This window comes from Plecotus auritus, assembly GCF_963455305.1.
Source record: "Plecotus auritus genome assembly, chromosome: 9".
Taxonomy (NCBI): domain Eukaryota; kingdom Metazoa; phylum Chordata; class Mammalia; order Chiroptera; family Vespertilionidae; genus Plecotus; species Plecotus auritus.
Genome location: NC_137783.1, coordinates 72,355,937 through 72,373,223, shown reverse-complemented (window position 1 = coordinate 72,373,223; position 17,287 = coordinate 72,355,937).

Below are 17,287 nucleotides of genomic sequence, written 5' to 3'. Positions count from 1 at the left end.
GACTCATTTGGGGTAAAGGTTTTGGAGGGCCAGTCTGGGCTATCCTCTGGGGAAAGACTCAGCAGAGGAGAGGACCGGGCCAGGGATATAGCAGCTTAGAGGGTGAGTGGGCAGAGCAGGGCAGGTGCAAATCTTCCGAGAGAGGCCCAGCCTACCCTGGATAGAGGATAGAAATGGGGAAGTGGCAGCCGGGTCAGCCTCATGGCTCTCAGCACTGGCACAGCAATAAGTCAGTTCAATCAGTTGCAATAACTGATTTATTTATTTCTTTGGGAAATAAATAAAGATGAAGGCAAGTGACAACCCCCAAACAGGCGCCTACAGGACAGTGTTCATGCCACACTGCATGGACTCGGGAGCCGGACTGATGACGGGCAGGCTGTGCTCCATAAATCAGGTACCTCCACCCAGTGGGGGCTTCGTGCTGTTCACTCATTCATGCGGTTCACTCATTCGTAAGTTTATATAAACTGTTCTTTACAAGGGTCTCCATGTTTGATTTTAAAAAATCAAACTTATCCATCATACATATCTTAGACAGAAAATTTTCTGGTATAAATTGTCTACCTCTTCCTATAAATCTCACATTTACACTCCTTCCTGATCAATCAGAGCTCACACTCTTAGAGCGGGAGAGCTGGGAGTGAGAGGGTGGGCCCTGACCCCAGTGTGGGAGCCCTGGAGGTCAGGCAGGGGTGGGGTGGAGGGGTAAGGAGTGCAGGAATAATTTGGTCCTCATTTCACTTTGGACTCCCTTTATTTATATATTTTATAGCCTATCTGGCTCTGGAAGTTCACTGATTAAAAAAAAGTTTCAAGTCAATAAAATATGCAACAGGAGATGGATAATGGAACTAGTTTATTGGCAATTTCCTGCATCGCTCCCCAGGAGCACAGGGACCTCAGACTTCCACACTTCGCTCCTAGGGGTGCTCATCCCACATTAACCCTTGGGGTGTCTCCGCGCAGGGCACAGGTGCCTCACGCCCCTCAGGTCCCCGGCTGCTGCTGGAGTCCTGGCCCAGGGTGAGCTGCTTCCCAAGGCGGAGGCGGCCCTGGGCCTGCAGAGGCTACACAGCCCCACCACTGCAGCTGTCTCAGTCCCCATCAGTCCCTCCCTCCCTTCCTGCCCCTGCTCCCTGAAGAAGTCACCTCCTCCAAGAAGTCTTCCCTAACCAAAACCGCTATTGCTGAGCATGCTGGGACTCACATCAGCAGCAGCAGCGACGCAGACACGACCAGAGGACGGAGCACTAAAGGGAGGCTCGGGTTTCCAGGGGCCACTCTGTGCTCCCGTGATGAGGCGTCTCAGCCCAGGTGGAGCGAGGCCGGGCCTGGGATGCTGGCGTTTCCCGGGGTGGGCTCCATGGCTCCCTCCTGGCACCCACCTCCCGAGCTCCCAGCTGCCAGAAAGGGCTTTTACCTGCTTCTCCCCACCTGCTCCACCTGCCCCAGCCCTTCTCTGAGCCCCAGCCCTGGGGGGACATGCCCTCCTCACCTCCTCCCAGTCCTCGGCGCTCAGGCTATTTCAAGAGGGAATTTGTCTCTGAGATTGTCTTCATTGAGAAACTGGAGTGGCTCCATTTTAACTCCGGGGGAGCCTCACTTAACACACTAAACAGGTTTCTGAAAGGTTGCAAGTGAAAGAAAAGAGAAATCCTCTTTTAAAAGCATGGAGAGAGTTTCTATTTAAAGGATCCTATCATGAATCCTTTTGCAAAGAAGTGCTCTGGTGCCGAGCAACCGAGCTGCGGCTTCTCCTTCCACCAGACGCTTCCCCCTGGAAATGGGGACACACCGTCCATGCACAGCAGACTGTGTGCCAGGCATGCATGTATGCACTATATAACGTCCCCACTACATCCCACGTGTGTGTATGTGTGCATGCATGTATGCACAATATAATGTCCCTACCACACTCTTACCATGTAAGCCCTGTATTATCCCCAGCCGCAGATGAGGAGACTGAGGACTGGAAACATAGTGATCAAGTCAAGATGGCCTACTAGCAGCTCAAAGTCCATGCGCCTAAAACCGACCATATTTCATCTCAGTCTGTTCAGACTTGCCTTTTCCTTACCTTGGTGTCCAGCATGGTTCTCCCAATTGTGGGCAGACTGAACCTCAATACGTAGTTCTGCTCTGCACGCTTCTCTTGCTCTGCCCCACCGGTCAGTCGTCAAGTCCCATTGATTTGACCACAGTTCCACTTCTGCCACGTCCATGCGCCGTTGCTCACCCCCAGCAATCACCTCTGTGTTCTGTGTGGTAGCTGACCGACCAGTTCCCTGCCCAGGCTCCTGTGTGCTGCCCCCTGCACTGCTGTTGGCTGGAGAGCACTAAGACTCCCACATTAGGTCCCCTCCTCAAACCCTTAGGGGGACCCTGCGCTGTAGTGAAGCCAGCCTCCCTGGCCTGGCACCTTCCAGTCTGCCCTCAACCTCCTCCTCCTTTCTCCATGCCTACCTCTTCCTGCCCCACAGGGCCCTGCGCTGCTGCTCCAGCCTCACCCCTGCCCAGGCGGTGTCCCGCATCTCTCTCTGCTCCTGTCTCCCGCTGTTGGCTTTGTCCTGCCGGGACAACGACCCTTCACTGGACTTGCCCGATGCCCCAGCTCCCTGAAGCCCCTTTACTTTCTGCCCTGAGCTGTAAACTATTTCCTTCTCTCCACGCGCTTTCTCAGGACACTCCGCAGGGCTGGGTGGACGAGGCACAGACGGGTGCGGTGGGACTGCCGAAGTAGACAGAGGTTGGAGCAAAAATCACTGCAGTGGTTTTCAAACCATTTTTTAAACCCACTCACATGCTCTCTTCCAATACGAGCTTCACGGGCAGCTCTGGGGAGAAGTGCTGTTCCCAGAGCCCTTCCCAGGCTCCCCTGCAGCCCCTGATGAGACGGGGCGGCCTCGAGGAACTTCTGACAGATCCTGGGATTTCCAGGTGCAGAGCTTGAAAACCAGACCTTCGTTTAAGGCAAGGGGATTGCTGGCCAGAGAGTGAAATGGTTTCCTCAAAGTTAGGAACCGATATTGGTGCAAAAGCCAGTGACACTCAAGCCACTGCATCTTTCTCCCCAAACAAGAGCTTCCTGCAGTAACTTCCTCACGAGGTTGTCTGTGCCTTTAAGGATCCTGTGGACTCTCCGGTTCTTTTTCTACTATGGTGGGTCCAGGATTGCTCAGGCTCTGTCTTACCCCGACGGGAGAGACAAGTGGGCATCCAGGGACCAGTGGGAAGCCCCGATGGCCTGGTGATGGACATCACAGCGAGAGCTCCTTCCCGCTCACAGAGGAGCCGAGCTCCCCGTCACCTTCCCGGGGGGGCCGCAGCGCCCTCCTCCCAGCAGCCTGTGTCCACGTGTTAGCAGGGCTCTTGGGTAAGTCCCCCACACTGGGGTTTACCGGTGGACTGCCTGGCCCCGAACCTCGCCTGGTCAGCTCGCTCCCAGGCTGTTCACTTGAACGGGAATAGGTTCCTTCCCTGCAGCATAACCACATGGTCTGATCCCCGTGCCTTGACCCAAACCAAGACCCACGGGCTTTCTTTTGCTGTCGCCCACTTGTCAGTCTCTCCAATAAAGGCCACCCTTCACCCCATGGCATGACATTATAGTATCGTTTTCTTTCGTCTTGACCCCATTTCCCATTCTGCTTCCTGCCAGAGTTGGCATTTCCAGTAGAAACTGGGGCGGACACAATCATCAGGCCCTCTACTGAGAAGCCTTCAGGGTCAGAACCAATCTCCCTCTCCCCTGCGACCCTGCCCACCTCCCGAAGGACCATTTGTCTTCTGGGATGGCTCTCACGACCCCTTCTGAGTGCTGCCTGCAGAGAACCAGACCCTCAGGAGAGAGCTTTCCAGAACGATGGTGGCTGCAGTGGCTGGAGGAGGCCTCTAGCTGATGGACACATCACTGCTCTCAAACATGCCTCACAAGAGCAGCTCACTCGCACCGTTGGCTGTTGTAGTCTCAGTTACAGCATAATCCTGAGAAAGCAGGGACCATATGTGTTTTGTCTGTTACATACAACAGACCCAGAAGGCCCTCCCGATTTGGCTAGCCCATCCCCCATTACCTCTCTGACCTCACTCCTACTCTGCTGCCCCCTGCTCACCACACTTTGGTCCAGGCTTCCACTGTTTTCTGAACGTTCCAGGCCCATTGGTGCCTCAGGGTCTCGGCACTTGCTGTTCCATCTGCTTACATGCACTTCCCTCAGATATCTCTAGGATTTGTTCACTTTTTACTGGGATTTTGGGACATGTCACCCTCTATAAGGCCATTTCTGCCCACCATTTAAAATTAGTACCAAATACTTCCTACGTCACTCGCTAAATTAATTTTTCTCTAGGGCACATATCCACTGACAAGCTGGGTACTTTATTTTTCCTTTCTCTCCACTGGGATGCAGACTTCGTGAGGGCAGCGATGTTTTCTTTGTTTCCTTCACTGCCCTACGCCTGATGCCAGAACAGTGCCCTGCCCATAGTAGATGTTTCATAAACATCAGCCGAGGACGTGCCTGGATCACTCCTAGAACCAGAGCAGCCTCCAGGTTCATTTCTGTCTCTGTCTCTATTTTCCCAGCATTTAGGGACATGATGTGCAAGACGTGACGTGGAGACCAGAGCTGGCGCGCTTCTCTCCTTCCCATGGGTTTCTTTTCATTTTCTACTGAACCACCTAACTAGGCTTGATGCTGAAAAAGTGCCTTCTTCCCAGTGTCACTTAGCAGAGAATATTTATTTGTGTTTGATGTTGGCAATACATCAAAATCCAATAATCATACCCCAGTGCAAATGCGCTGAGGGGTGTGAGATCCACACCAAAATAACATGTAATCTGCACATCAGGACCACAAAGGCAAATCTATAATTGCATTTTATTTATTTTCTTCAAATGTGACAGTCCCACATGTTGCTGGAAATGGCAGGAGTTGGGACAAACTTAAATGAGGGAGATTTATGAGCTATGTTGTCAAGTCTTGGGGATTTCTCCTTGTCTGTGCTTGCAAGATAGGTCTGAGCAATTTCCCCGTTTACTGCAGCAATATCTTGTCTGCATTCAGTAGAAAGACCCCCGTCCTGTAAGCATATTAACAGCCTGTCTCCTCTGAGTGTGTAAATTTCTCCACCCTGCATGCTCCTGGTCTTGGGGACCCGTTTGTGGATGAAAGGGGCCACATGCTGACCTGACAAGCTCAGGGGAGGTCTGCATGGCAGTCTTGCAAACTCAGAGACCTAAAGGAACCACAAAGGATGGTCTGAAATTTATGGTGGGCAGTTACGTCTTAGTGTCAGTATCTTCACTGATAAGGTCAATCTTTACCTCAACTGAGCCTATCTGTCTTTTTGCGACTGTGATAACATACTCTTGAAATGTCTGGGTAACTTATAACTTCCCTTTTTCTGGAGCCCCTGGGGCACAACCAAATGTGGTGGGCACCAGGACAGACACCACAAATTCCTTCATTATCATGTTAGTTGTTCCTGCACCCACCTAAGTATGTGTCCATCATTTTACTTTTTATCCAATCCCAGGGGCTCCCCCCTCCCCCACTTTGCTTTATCCCACCTCCTTAATCTATCACCAATGAATTTCATGTAACCCACCTATGTCTCTCCTTTGATTGCAATGTATAAATACAAATGTAACCGCCATTCTCTGGAGCATTATCTCAATTTGTTGAGGTTCTGCTTCCCGGCATATATCGACAGTTTGGCTCAAATAAACTCACAAAATTCTTTACAGGTTTCAATGTTTTCTTACGTTAACATGTTTATTGATGTAAGCTGCTCTGAGGCTCAGGTTGGGCAGCCAGCATGGGAGAAAGCTCCCAGTGAGGTCTAGACTTGTGCCAAGTGGAGGGTGGAGACAGTCTGGGAGACCTGAAATATCAGCAGACATTTTTTCTGAAGTGGCCAGGAGATGGCTCAAATGAAATAGAGCAAGACAGTTCAGTTGCAAAAGCCTGGGAGCTGTGGTCCCAGGGTCAGGGTTGGACTTATGTGGACCTACTAAAGCCATCCAAAGGGTTGTCAACCCCAAGGGGAACAACCTGCCTCTCTCCACTCTCCTTGGCCACGCCGTCTCCCAAGGGGACTTTCAGCCCTGTCACCACTTTGAGTATATTCTCCCTTCATGAGTGACCTCATCTGAAAGACAACAATGATCACTGTTTATTGAGAACCTCTCATATGGCAGAGATTTTCTACTGTCACCTCATTAACCACTCACAAGGCCAAGCGCAGTCTCCGATTTGGCCAGCAAGAGCCTGCAGCTCAGAGAGGTTATGTAAGCAAGGGAAGCTAAAGGGAAGATTTGAATCCAGGCCTGTGTGGTTCCAAAATCTTTGCTCCTCCTTCACTGCTTCAGGGTCACCAGATTTGTCTTTAGCTTATTCAAGCAGGGCCCTGGCTCCGGGCTCCATACTTCGAGTCCCCAGTTATCTCCTGTCCCACTGTCCCCATATCTTTGGCACCTGTGGAACATGACCATCTGGACCTCACATACCTCTTTCAAGACCAAGTTCTGGCCCTAGCTGGTTTGGCTCAGTGGATACTGGGTCCTCAGGGTGCCCAGACTTCCTCCTTATATGGCCCTGAGCACACTCCCGGTGTCTGCACATTCCGCTTCCCAGGGTCTATTGTTGTCCACCTCCAGCCTGAGGACTAGCCAAGGGCTGGCACTGAAAGTAGGGCAAGTAGACAGGGCTTAGGTGCGATCTGGGGTACTCAGCCACGTGCACACAGGGCCTCCTGTCTATAGGAGACCTCAAAAGTCTTCCTCCACTGGCTGCTGCAGATTGCCTATTATTTGCCGCCGGTCACAGGGAAACAATGGCATTTTCTCATTGGTCTCTTCTTTCTGGCCATCCCCCACAGGGTCTGCAATCCCTGGGGCCCTCACGAAGCTGTAACATCTGGCTACTAGGAGGCTCCCCTAACCCCAGAGCAGGAAAATATTGTCTAGAACGTGCAGCGTGCAGTGGCAGTGACTCAGCCTCGGTCTGGGCTTTCCCTGGGGCACTTCTGTCTCCCTCTCTTCCTGTGCCCCCCACACTCCGTAGGTGCATTAGCCCCAGCTAGACTGGCTCCTTCATGGACCAGGCACACATTTGATGGCTTCCAAAATCGATGTCTTCTTGAACCATTTTTCCTGGTTGAGAACATCCATCCCATTGCTCTTGTTTTGTGTGAGTTTTATTCATCTTTCAAAGCCTATGTCCACGGACAGTCATGCCATTGGAGTTGTGACTGAAGAAACTATAGTTGTTTAGTCAGGAAAGAAAGATAAAAAAGCAGAAAGGCACCAAAGCTGATGTGAAATATGGGGAGGATGGCTGTGGAAGAGGCAGCCGATCTAGTGTCTGTGACCCTATGAGAAGAATTGGCTAAGCTCAGAATCAGAAAGGACCTTCAGGCAATAAAAGAAACCCAACTATGGGACAGACGGACTTGGGCGGTACCAGGTGCTGGTCAGATAGTGACTGTGTTAACCAGGGGATCTTTCACTAGAGCCGATGGAAATAAAATTTAAGTTCCATGTGTAGTTCATTCTACATGATTCCTCAGGTCCCTCAAACCCTATGACCCAAACCTTCTAGTATCATCCCTGGAAGGTTCTTTACCCACTGCTAGATTCAGAGAGATTATTTCTCGGGACAACTTAGAACCAAGACCACTATACTTGATTCTCATTATTAATTACCTTGTCTACTCTTAGTTAACCAATGTAGATTGAAAACTCATTGAAGTTGGGACCATTTCTTGGATAATTGCCCCTCCTGAATATAGCAGAAGGGCCTAATAAATGCATCTCTTTAAAATGATAACTTTTTCTGATTATAAAACATAGGTATGCTTAAGAAGAGTTCAGAAACTACGAAGTACCAGGAATAATAAAACATGATCCATCGTCCCACCATGGAGAAATATTTCTTTTCAGTCTTGAATACATATTTACTTTTTCAAATAAAGAGAACAGACTTGTACAGGAACTTTGTTTATTTCAAACTCGAAAGCAATTGGTAACCATGATACCCAGTAAGACTTCTGGGAAGGTGCAGCTTGGTCCAGAACTTTGTGCTATTGGTGCCTACTCCGAAGCAGAGGGAGGGAGGGCTCTCAAATCACTGGATGCTGCTGGCTACCAGGTGCACAAGAGTCACTCAGGAAGGTGTCATTTCTGTAGACTGTGTTTGCCTTCCAACCCTAAGATGTCCCTCATGGTCCAACATGCCAGAATTCTTTACAATTACCAGGGGTTCTCCATGGGGAGCATTAGCCTGGCTGGAGATGTGTACGCGCGCGCGCGCGCGCGTGTGTGTGTGTGTGTGTGTGTGTGTGTGTGTGTGTACGCATGTGTGTGTTTTCCTTTCTTCCTAAGTCACCAAGAGCTTGGCAAGGCCAGGAGAGAGGCAGCTGATTATTTTTAGTCCCTTGTTCTTAGGAATGGATTGTGCATAACAAAAGAATGCTAATGCTCAGTGTCTCTATGAAAGCACTCCGGTTCATCAGCTTTGCAAAGAAGTGAAATTAAATCAAGATTTAATTGGGCTATGCATGTTTTATTCATTCTACTAACCACAGGAGAAGCCAGCAAGCTGAAGGTAAAAAAAGAGAAGGAAAAAATCTTTTGAAATGTTGTTTCTCTATGATTAAATAGAGATAGTTTCCAACTTCAAAGGGAGCAGGCCTTTAATGTATTTTAAATGCTTCGACTACACTTGGCCTGGCCATTCTGAGGCTGGTGGGCGACAGCGATCCAGGCTCGCCTGCTCCTGCCTTCATGTCCTGCCTCCAAACGCAGGTTCAGGCTCCTGGTTCTGCCTTGTGGGCTCCAGTATGGAGCTCTTTAAGCAGGTGTCCCAGGCCTGGGAGCGATGGCCGAAGCTCAGAGGCCCTACGCTACCCCCTTTAGGAGGTCTGCAGCTCCTACTGCCCAAGTCTGTAAGACCCATAACACCAAGGAATCAGACTTTTCCCCTTCATCAGAGTTTTCATCCCTGGAAGGAGACACTTACTGAGTGTGAAGCTATGCTAGGTACAGTGATGAGGCAATCCTAGCCTGAGTCCCTTGCACCTAACATGTAGAAAGAGAGATGAAACAAAGACCTAAATGACACGGATACAAGAGACAGAAAAGCAAAGGTTGCTGGAAAAGTTTCAAATGCTCTGAGAGAGCAAAGGAAGGAGCAATCCAATAGGGAGACCAAATAAAGCTTCATGGAGGAGGTGGCATTTGGAGCTAGGTTAGAAGAAGCTCTAAAATTTCTATGTGTGGAGATGAGGAGCAAGCATTTCAAACAGTGAAACTCCAACTCAAGTTGCTAAAGCTGGAAAGCTTGAAGGATGTTTAGAGGAAGACAAAGAATCTGACTGGCTATAGTTTGTGGTACATATGGTGTAGCAGTGGGAAAATCTAGAAATATAGGCTGGGACAAGAGATGAGCATGGAGACCTTAAACTCAGGCTGAGCAGTTTGTAAAATGAAGGGGTTAGCTGATGTTAAGGGGATAAATGGTTCTTTGTATTGATAAATTGACAGGCCCAGAGAATTGGAAGAGATTTCCAGAATTATCTAGTCCAAGGATGTGCCCTTCCTATGGCTATCCACCTCCCATGAACAAGGCAGTTTTCACTCATCCATCTTGGCACGTTTTTCTTCTGAGCCCAGAAGGTGCCTTAAAGTCTTTTTGAACAAAGCAAACCAGTAGCCACTGCTAGATTCTGGCCATCTGCATTCTTTTCCTGGCACTCTTGGATATTGTATACCTCAAAAATATTTCCATAAGGTGGGTGAGACAGGCGCTTCTAGCTTTCCATACAATGGGGTGGTTATTTGTATCTAATTACCCATCCAGAAAAAACTGCAAGTTTTCTTAAAAGTACCAAATAGTTAACAATGTCGTACACATTTACCAGGAAAATCAATGAAGAGAAAAGGGGAGCGGTAAAAGCAACACAGAGGTATTTTGCCTTAAGAGCATTGGCCAGTTGGGGGAATTTTGAACTTTTGTTTTAAAGTCTTACAGACAAAGTTTAACATCAAATAGGTGACATGTTCAAAACACACTGACATAAATGTGAGCCAGAAGGAATGCAGCCCACCTGCAGACCTGCAGATCTGCTTCACATCTCCTAGGTGGTGCCCAAAGCCTGAGGACATGGACGGTGGAGGGTGGTCCTACATGGGCAGATTCATGGCACTTGGAAGAAGCAACACAAATTGTCTTCAAAGGAAAATACTTTCATCCTTGGCCTCAAAAATGACAGACAGTGATTGTAAGTATAGTGGGTATCATCAAATCAAAGATAATCAAGTCACAAAGAAAAAAGCATAAGGAGTGAAGAAACAGAAACAAAAACGAATAGAAATATATTTACAAGGACTTTAATATTAAATTATCAGACACACACTATAAAACAACTATGTTTACTCTGGGTTGCAGCAGACCACTAAGGCAAGTACCAGAAAGACTTGCAGACAATAACATTCCTGTTAGCTGAGTAAAAAAATCCCTAATTTCTTAGAGGATAATGGGCAGTACAGCACAACACTGATGATACTATATAAGGAAATAAGAAAGAAGTGTGAATTATTCATATCAATAGGAAACTATGAAGATTGACACAGATTTTTTAAAGAAAAACTTCTGAAAATGAAAAATCCAACAACTAAAAATAAAAAACCCAAAGTATGAGTGTAACTGCAGGTTAAACATAGCTAAAGAAAGAATTAATAAACTGGCAGATATGTCCGAAGAAATGAGCCTGTGCATGTAATAAAGAGACAAAAGGTAGAAAACGCAGAAGAGCAGTTAAGTGATGATATACAGGGCAGATAAAGAAGGTCTGACATACATTTAATCTGAATTCCAAAAGAGGAGAGAAAAAAATAAGGCAGAAACAATATTTGATGAGATAGTGGATAAGAATTTTCAAGACCAACGAATGTCATGAATCCACAAATTTAAGAAGCTTTATAAATATCAATTCAGAAACACTTAGGCACATTATAAAACACCAGAAATAAAGATAAAATCTTAATAGTAGTCATAAGAGAAAGGCAGTATGTTTTCAAATGAATGAGAATTAGGCTAATTGCTGATGGAACAATAATAAAGTAAGCTAGATGGCAAAAGAATGTCTTCACTATGCTGACCAAAGTTTATCAGTAATGAATAATTCTATATCCATTGAAAATACCTTTCAATAATGAGAATAAAATAGAGATAGTTCTAGGCAACCAAAATGGAGTTGTCATTAATGGACCTTCAGTAAAAGAAATTCTAAATTATATATTTCAGGCAGAAACCAAATGATTTCAGGTGGAAGGTGTGAAATGCAGAAAGGAATCACAAGTAAGAGAGGTTATAAATAGGTGAGTAAATCCACATGAACACTGAATATGCAAAACTATAATAATAAATTCTTGCAGCTTAAATTTAAAACTATAAATTAATGGAGTTAAAGAGTTCTAAGATCTTCGTATTATCTAATATGATGGTTAAAATATTATCATTTGGCTTGGTAATATAAGCACACTACTTGAATTATTTAGAATATATTGCTCACGATTCAGCCCAGGAATAAAGAAACAAAGTATCTCAAGAAGAAAATGATTTAAAATGATTTAAAATGATTTAAAAATGATTTAAATGATTAAAAAAAGGAATTAGAATTTTACTAAATCATTGGGAACACTGAAGAGTCCAGCTGCTACAAAAATATATGTCGTCCCCAACACGCATGTCAGACATGTCAACAAAAGAGCCTTTGCTCCTTCCTGTTCTCAAAATTACACATGAGTGTATTCATCCGGAACATAAATTGCATTTCAAAATCTGGCGTCAAGGAAACTGACAAATGTAGTTTCCAGCTCCTGGGATGTCCAGACAGGCACAGAGAAGATGGAAATTAAAGATGATTACTACTACACATTATGCAGTACCAAAAAATAAAAAAATATTAAGAACAGGGTATAATATTCAAAGACATGGATTGTCTACTATGTTTTCTTCTAGAAACTTCATAGTTTTCAGTTTTACATCTAGGTATATATCTATTTTGAATTTTTTTTTTTTTTTTGCATATGGATGTCCACTTATTCCTAGACCATTTGTTGAAAAGACTATCCTTCCTGGCCAAAACCAGTTTGGCTCAGTGGATAGAGCGTCGGCCTGTGGACTGAAAGGTCCTGGGTTCGATTCCGGTCAAGGGCATGTAATTTGGTTGCGGGCACATCCCCAGTAGGGGGTGTGCAAGAGGCAGCTGATCGATGTTTCTCTCTCATCGATGTTTCTGACTATCTATCCTTCTTCCTTCCTCTCTGTAAAAAATCAATAAAATATATTTTTTTTAAAAAAAAGACTATCCTTCCTCCATTGAACTGTCCTTGTACCTTTCGTTTTGTGTGTATGTGTAATGTTTATTTTTTTTATTTTTTTTTATAAATCTTTATTCAGATTATTACAATTATTTCTCCTTTTTCCCCCCATAGCTCCCCTCCACCCATTTCCCACCCCACCTTCTGCCCTTACCTCCCCTCCACTGTCCTCATCCATAGGTGTATGATTTTTGTCCATTCTCTTCATGAACCCCCCATACCCCTTTCCCCCTGAGAATTATCAGTCCACTCCCTTTCTATGCCCCTGATTCTATTATATTCACCAGATTATTCTGTTCCTCGAGTTTTTAATTCACTTGATTTTTAGGTTCGCTTGTTGATAGATATGTATTTGTTGTTCATAATTTTTCTCTTTACGTTTTTCTTCTTCCTCTTCTTTAAGAATACCTTTCAGCATTTCATATAATACTGGTTTGGTGGTGATGAACTCCTTCAGCTTTTTCTTATCTGTGAAGCTCTTTATCTGCCCTTCAATTCTGAATGATAGCTTTGCTGGGTAGAGTAATCTTGGTTGTAGGTTCTTGCTATTCATCACATTGAAAATTTCTTGCCACTCCCGTCTGGCCTGCATAGTTTCTGTTGAGAAGTCAGCTGACAGTCGTATGGGTGCTCCCTTGTAGGTAATTAACTGTTTTTCTCTTGCTGCTTTTAATATTCTCTCTTTGTCTTTTGCTCTTGGCATTTTAATTATGATGTGTCTTGGTGTGGTCCTCTTTGGATTCCTTTTGTTTGGGGTTCTGTGGGCTTCCTGGACTTGTAAGTCTATTTCTTTCACCAGGTGGGGGAAGTTTTCGGTCATTATTTCTTCAAATAGGTTTTCAGTATCTTGCTCTCTCTCTTCTTCTGGCACCCCCATAATTCTGATGTTGGTACGCTTGAAGTTGTCCCAGAGTCTTCTTACATTATCTTCAACTTTTTGGATTTTTTTTTTTTGCTTTTTGCTTTTTTGGTTGAGTGTTTTTTGCTTCTTTGTATTTCAATTCTTTGACTTGATTCTTGTGTTCCTCTATTCTGTTTTTGGGTCTCTGTATAATATTTTTTATTTCAGTCAGTGTATGTTTAATTTCTAGTTGGTCCTTTTTTCATATCTTCGAGGGTCTCGTTATATTTATCGGCCTTTTCTAGGATATTCTTAAAAAGTCTTATAACCGTGGTTTTGAATTCTATATCCAGTCGTTTGTTTTCCTCCATTTCTTTCGTTTGTGATCTGATTCTTTGACCCCGCATTTTCACTGCTTCCTTGAGTTGGTAAGGTAGATATTTGTGCTAGGTTTCCAATATGGCCCAGTGGGTCTGCCTCCCCAGTTAACCTGAGGTGGACACTCTTGGTGCACCCCTTTGTGGACTGTGTGTACAGCCTTGTTGTAATTAAGTCTTTATTGTTGTTGGTATCACTGGGAAGAATTGACCTCTGGGCCAGTTGGCTGTAAGGATCAGCTGTGTCTATGCTGGGAGAAGTTCGGTGCTGGAGACAGCCTTATAGGATTAGACTTGCCAAATTGCAATAGCCTCTGTGCTCAGCTTGGATGGGGTGGAGTCTCAGTCTTGGCTTCCTGTCAGCCTTGCCCTTGCGCGCATGTGCGCTTTCAGTCCTCCGACTTCCCCAGCTTGAGTCTCCGCCTGAGAGTCCAGACTCCCCCCACAAGAGCATGGGTCCCCAGGGGCTCGCCTGGAACTGGGGTTCACTGCAGTCAGAACTGGGGCTCAGTGCCGTCAGGAGCCTCTGACTCCCTTCCACTAGGGAAAGCCTGTGGCAACCTCCGCAGCCTTTGTGCGCACTGGCCCGGGCGCACCTTCAGACTTCTGCCTTTCCCAGCTCGAGTCTCTGCCCGAGAGTCCAGACTCCCCCCGTAAGAGCGTGGGTCCCCAGGGGTTCGCCCGGAACTGGGGTTCAGTGCAGTCAGAACTGGGGTTCAGTGCGGTCGGAGGCTTCCTTCCCCCTTCAGCCAGAGAAAGTCAGCCAGGCTCTCAGCCGCCCTTCCTCTCTGCGCGCACAAAGCCCCTTTGCCGTACCTCCAATTCTCTGTGAGCTTTTTTCTTTCCTTCTAGTTGTAGAATTTTCACTCAGCCAGCTTTCCTGTGGTTCTGGATGGTGTCCGTTCTGTCTTTTAGTTGTAGTTTTGAAATTGTTGTGCGAGGCAGCAGTTTAGGTGTTTACCTATGCCGCCATCTTGGTTTCTCCGCTGTATGTGTAATGTTTAGAGTATCCATTCTGTTCCATTCATCTGTTTGTCTATCCTGATGCCAATATCACATTGCTTTATTACTGTATCTTTATATTTAGCCTTGAAACAGGTAGTATTAGCTCTCCAACTTTGCTTCTCTTTAGAAAATTCATTTTGGCTATTATTTACATTCTTTACATTTCTATGTGACTTTTAGAATCAGCTTGTCTATATCTAAAAAAAAAAAAAAAAAAAAGCCTCTGACATTTTAAATAGATATTGTGTCAAATCTAATTGAGGATAATTGATATTTTAACAATCCCTAGCCTTTCAACCTAAGAACAAGTTATGTCTTCCCTGGAAGTCTTCTTTAATTTCTCCCGGCAGGTTTTACATATATTAATCAGCTTTATGCCTACATATTTTATATTGATGCTATTATCTTAACAAATGTTTTAATTTCTAATTGTTCATTACTAGTATATAGAAATACAAGTGAATTTTATATATTGGTCTTGCAACCTGCAGCCTTAATAAACTTACTTATTAATTTCAGTAAATATTTTGTAGATTGTATCCCACTTTCTATATATTGTATGTGAATTATATGTGTATGTAAAGCAGTTCTAGTTATCCCTTAGCAATCTCAGATTATTTTTATTTCTTTTTCATGTTTTATGGCACTGGCTAGAAACTCCATTGTATTGAAGAGAAGCAGTGAGAGTAAATATCCTTGTCTTGTCCTGATCTTAGGAGGGAAAGAATTCAGTCTTTCATGATTATGATGTTGACTGAAGTATGTTGTAGATGCACTTCATGTGCTTGAGGAAGTTACCTTCTAATTACCAGTTTGCTGAAAGTATTTTTATTTAGTAAGAAATGGATTTTGGATTTTGTCAAGTGCCTCTTCTGCATTTATTGAGATAATCATATGGTTTTTCTCTTTTAGTTTGTAACTATAGAAAATTATATTGATTTATTTAAAAATGTTAAATCAGCATGGCATTCATTAAATAAACCCCACTTGGTCAGAATATATTATTGTTTATTTGATTTTCCAGGATGTAGTTTATAATTTTGGCATTTATGTTTATGAGGGATATTGTTCTATAGTTTTCTTTTCATGTAATGATTTTCTCTGGATTTGTCATTATGGCACTGCTGACTTTATAGAATGAATTGGGGATTATTTCTTTATTTTTAATTTTCTGGAAGAGTTTGAATATAATTAATCTATGTCTTCCTATAGTATTTGGCAAAATACACAGATGAAGCCATTTGAGCCTGAAATTTTCTTTAATGGAAGGTTTTAATTTGAAAATGTAATATCTCTAATAGATATACTAGTAGGGCTAGTCAAGCTATTTCTTATTAAATAAACTTGGTAGTTTATGATTTTTAAACTAATTTTTCATTAAATTTATTAGCATAAAATTGCTCATAATACTCTCCTATTATTCTTTTTTTTTTTTTAAATCCTCACTTGAGAATATTTTTCCATTGCTTTTTCTAGAGAGAGTGGATGAGAGAGGGAAAAACAGAGAGAAACATCAATGTGAGAGAAACACATTGATTGCTTGCCTCCTGCAGGAGCCCTGACCAGGGCCCAGGCTGGGGAGGAGCCTGTAACTGAAGTACGTGCCGTTGACCAGAATCGAACTTGGGACCCTTTGGTCTGCAGGCTGATGCTCTATCCACTGAGCCAAACCAGCCAGGGCTCTCCTGTTATTCTTTTAATATCTGTAGAATCTGTGATGATGTTGCCTTTACATATCTGATATTGGTAACTTGTGTCTTTTTTCCCTTGAACAGCTTGTTTAGAAGTTTATCAATTTTATCGTTATTAAATAATATTTATTGACTTATTACTACATATAAAATATATACATTATATTTATTTTAAAAAGATGCTGGTTTCATTGATTTTTAAAATGTTTGTATTTCATTGATTTTCCACTATGATCTTCTCATCTTTATTCCTTTTATTCTGTTTACTTTGGGTTTCATTTGATTTCTTTTTCAGTTTTTTTAACCTGGGAACTCTTCAGGTGTGCAATTCTTCAATACATCATCTGTATATTGTATTGTGTGTTCACCACCCCAAGTCAAGTGTCCTTTCATCTCCATTATTTCCAGTTTACCTTCTCTACCTTCCCCACCTTCCCTTCCCTCTGGCAATCACCATACTTTTGGCTGTGTCCATGAGTCTTTCTTTTTTTTTTTCTTTGCTTAATCCCTTCACTAATCTCACTCAGCCTCCAACCCGCTCCTCTCTGGCAACTGACAGTCTGTTCTCTGTATCCATGAGTTTGTCTCCACTTTGTTAGTTTATTTTGTTCATTAGAATCCACATATAAGTGAAATCATATGATACTTGTCTTTCTCTGACTGGCTTATTTCACTTAGTTTGCCAGGTCCATCCATGCTGTCACAAAGGTAAGATTTGCTTCCTTCTTACAGCTGAATTATAGTCCATGGTGTAAATGTACGACAGCCTTTTTATCGACTCATCTACTGATGTACACTTGGGCTGTTTCTAAACCTTGGGTATTATACTAGTATATAACACTGCAATGAACATAGGAGTGCATATATTCTTTCAAAAAAAATTTAAATTCTTTATTGTTTAAAGTCATATATTCTTTCAAATTAATGTTTCAGGTTTCTTTGGATATATTCCCAGAAGTGGGATCGCTAGGTCATAATGCAG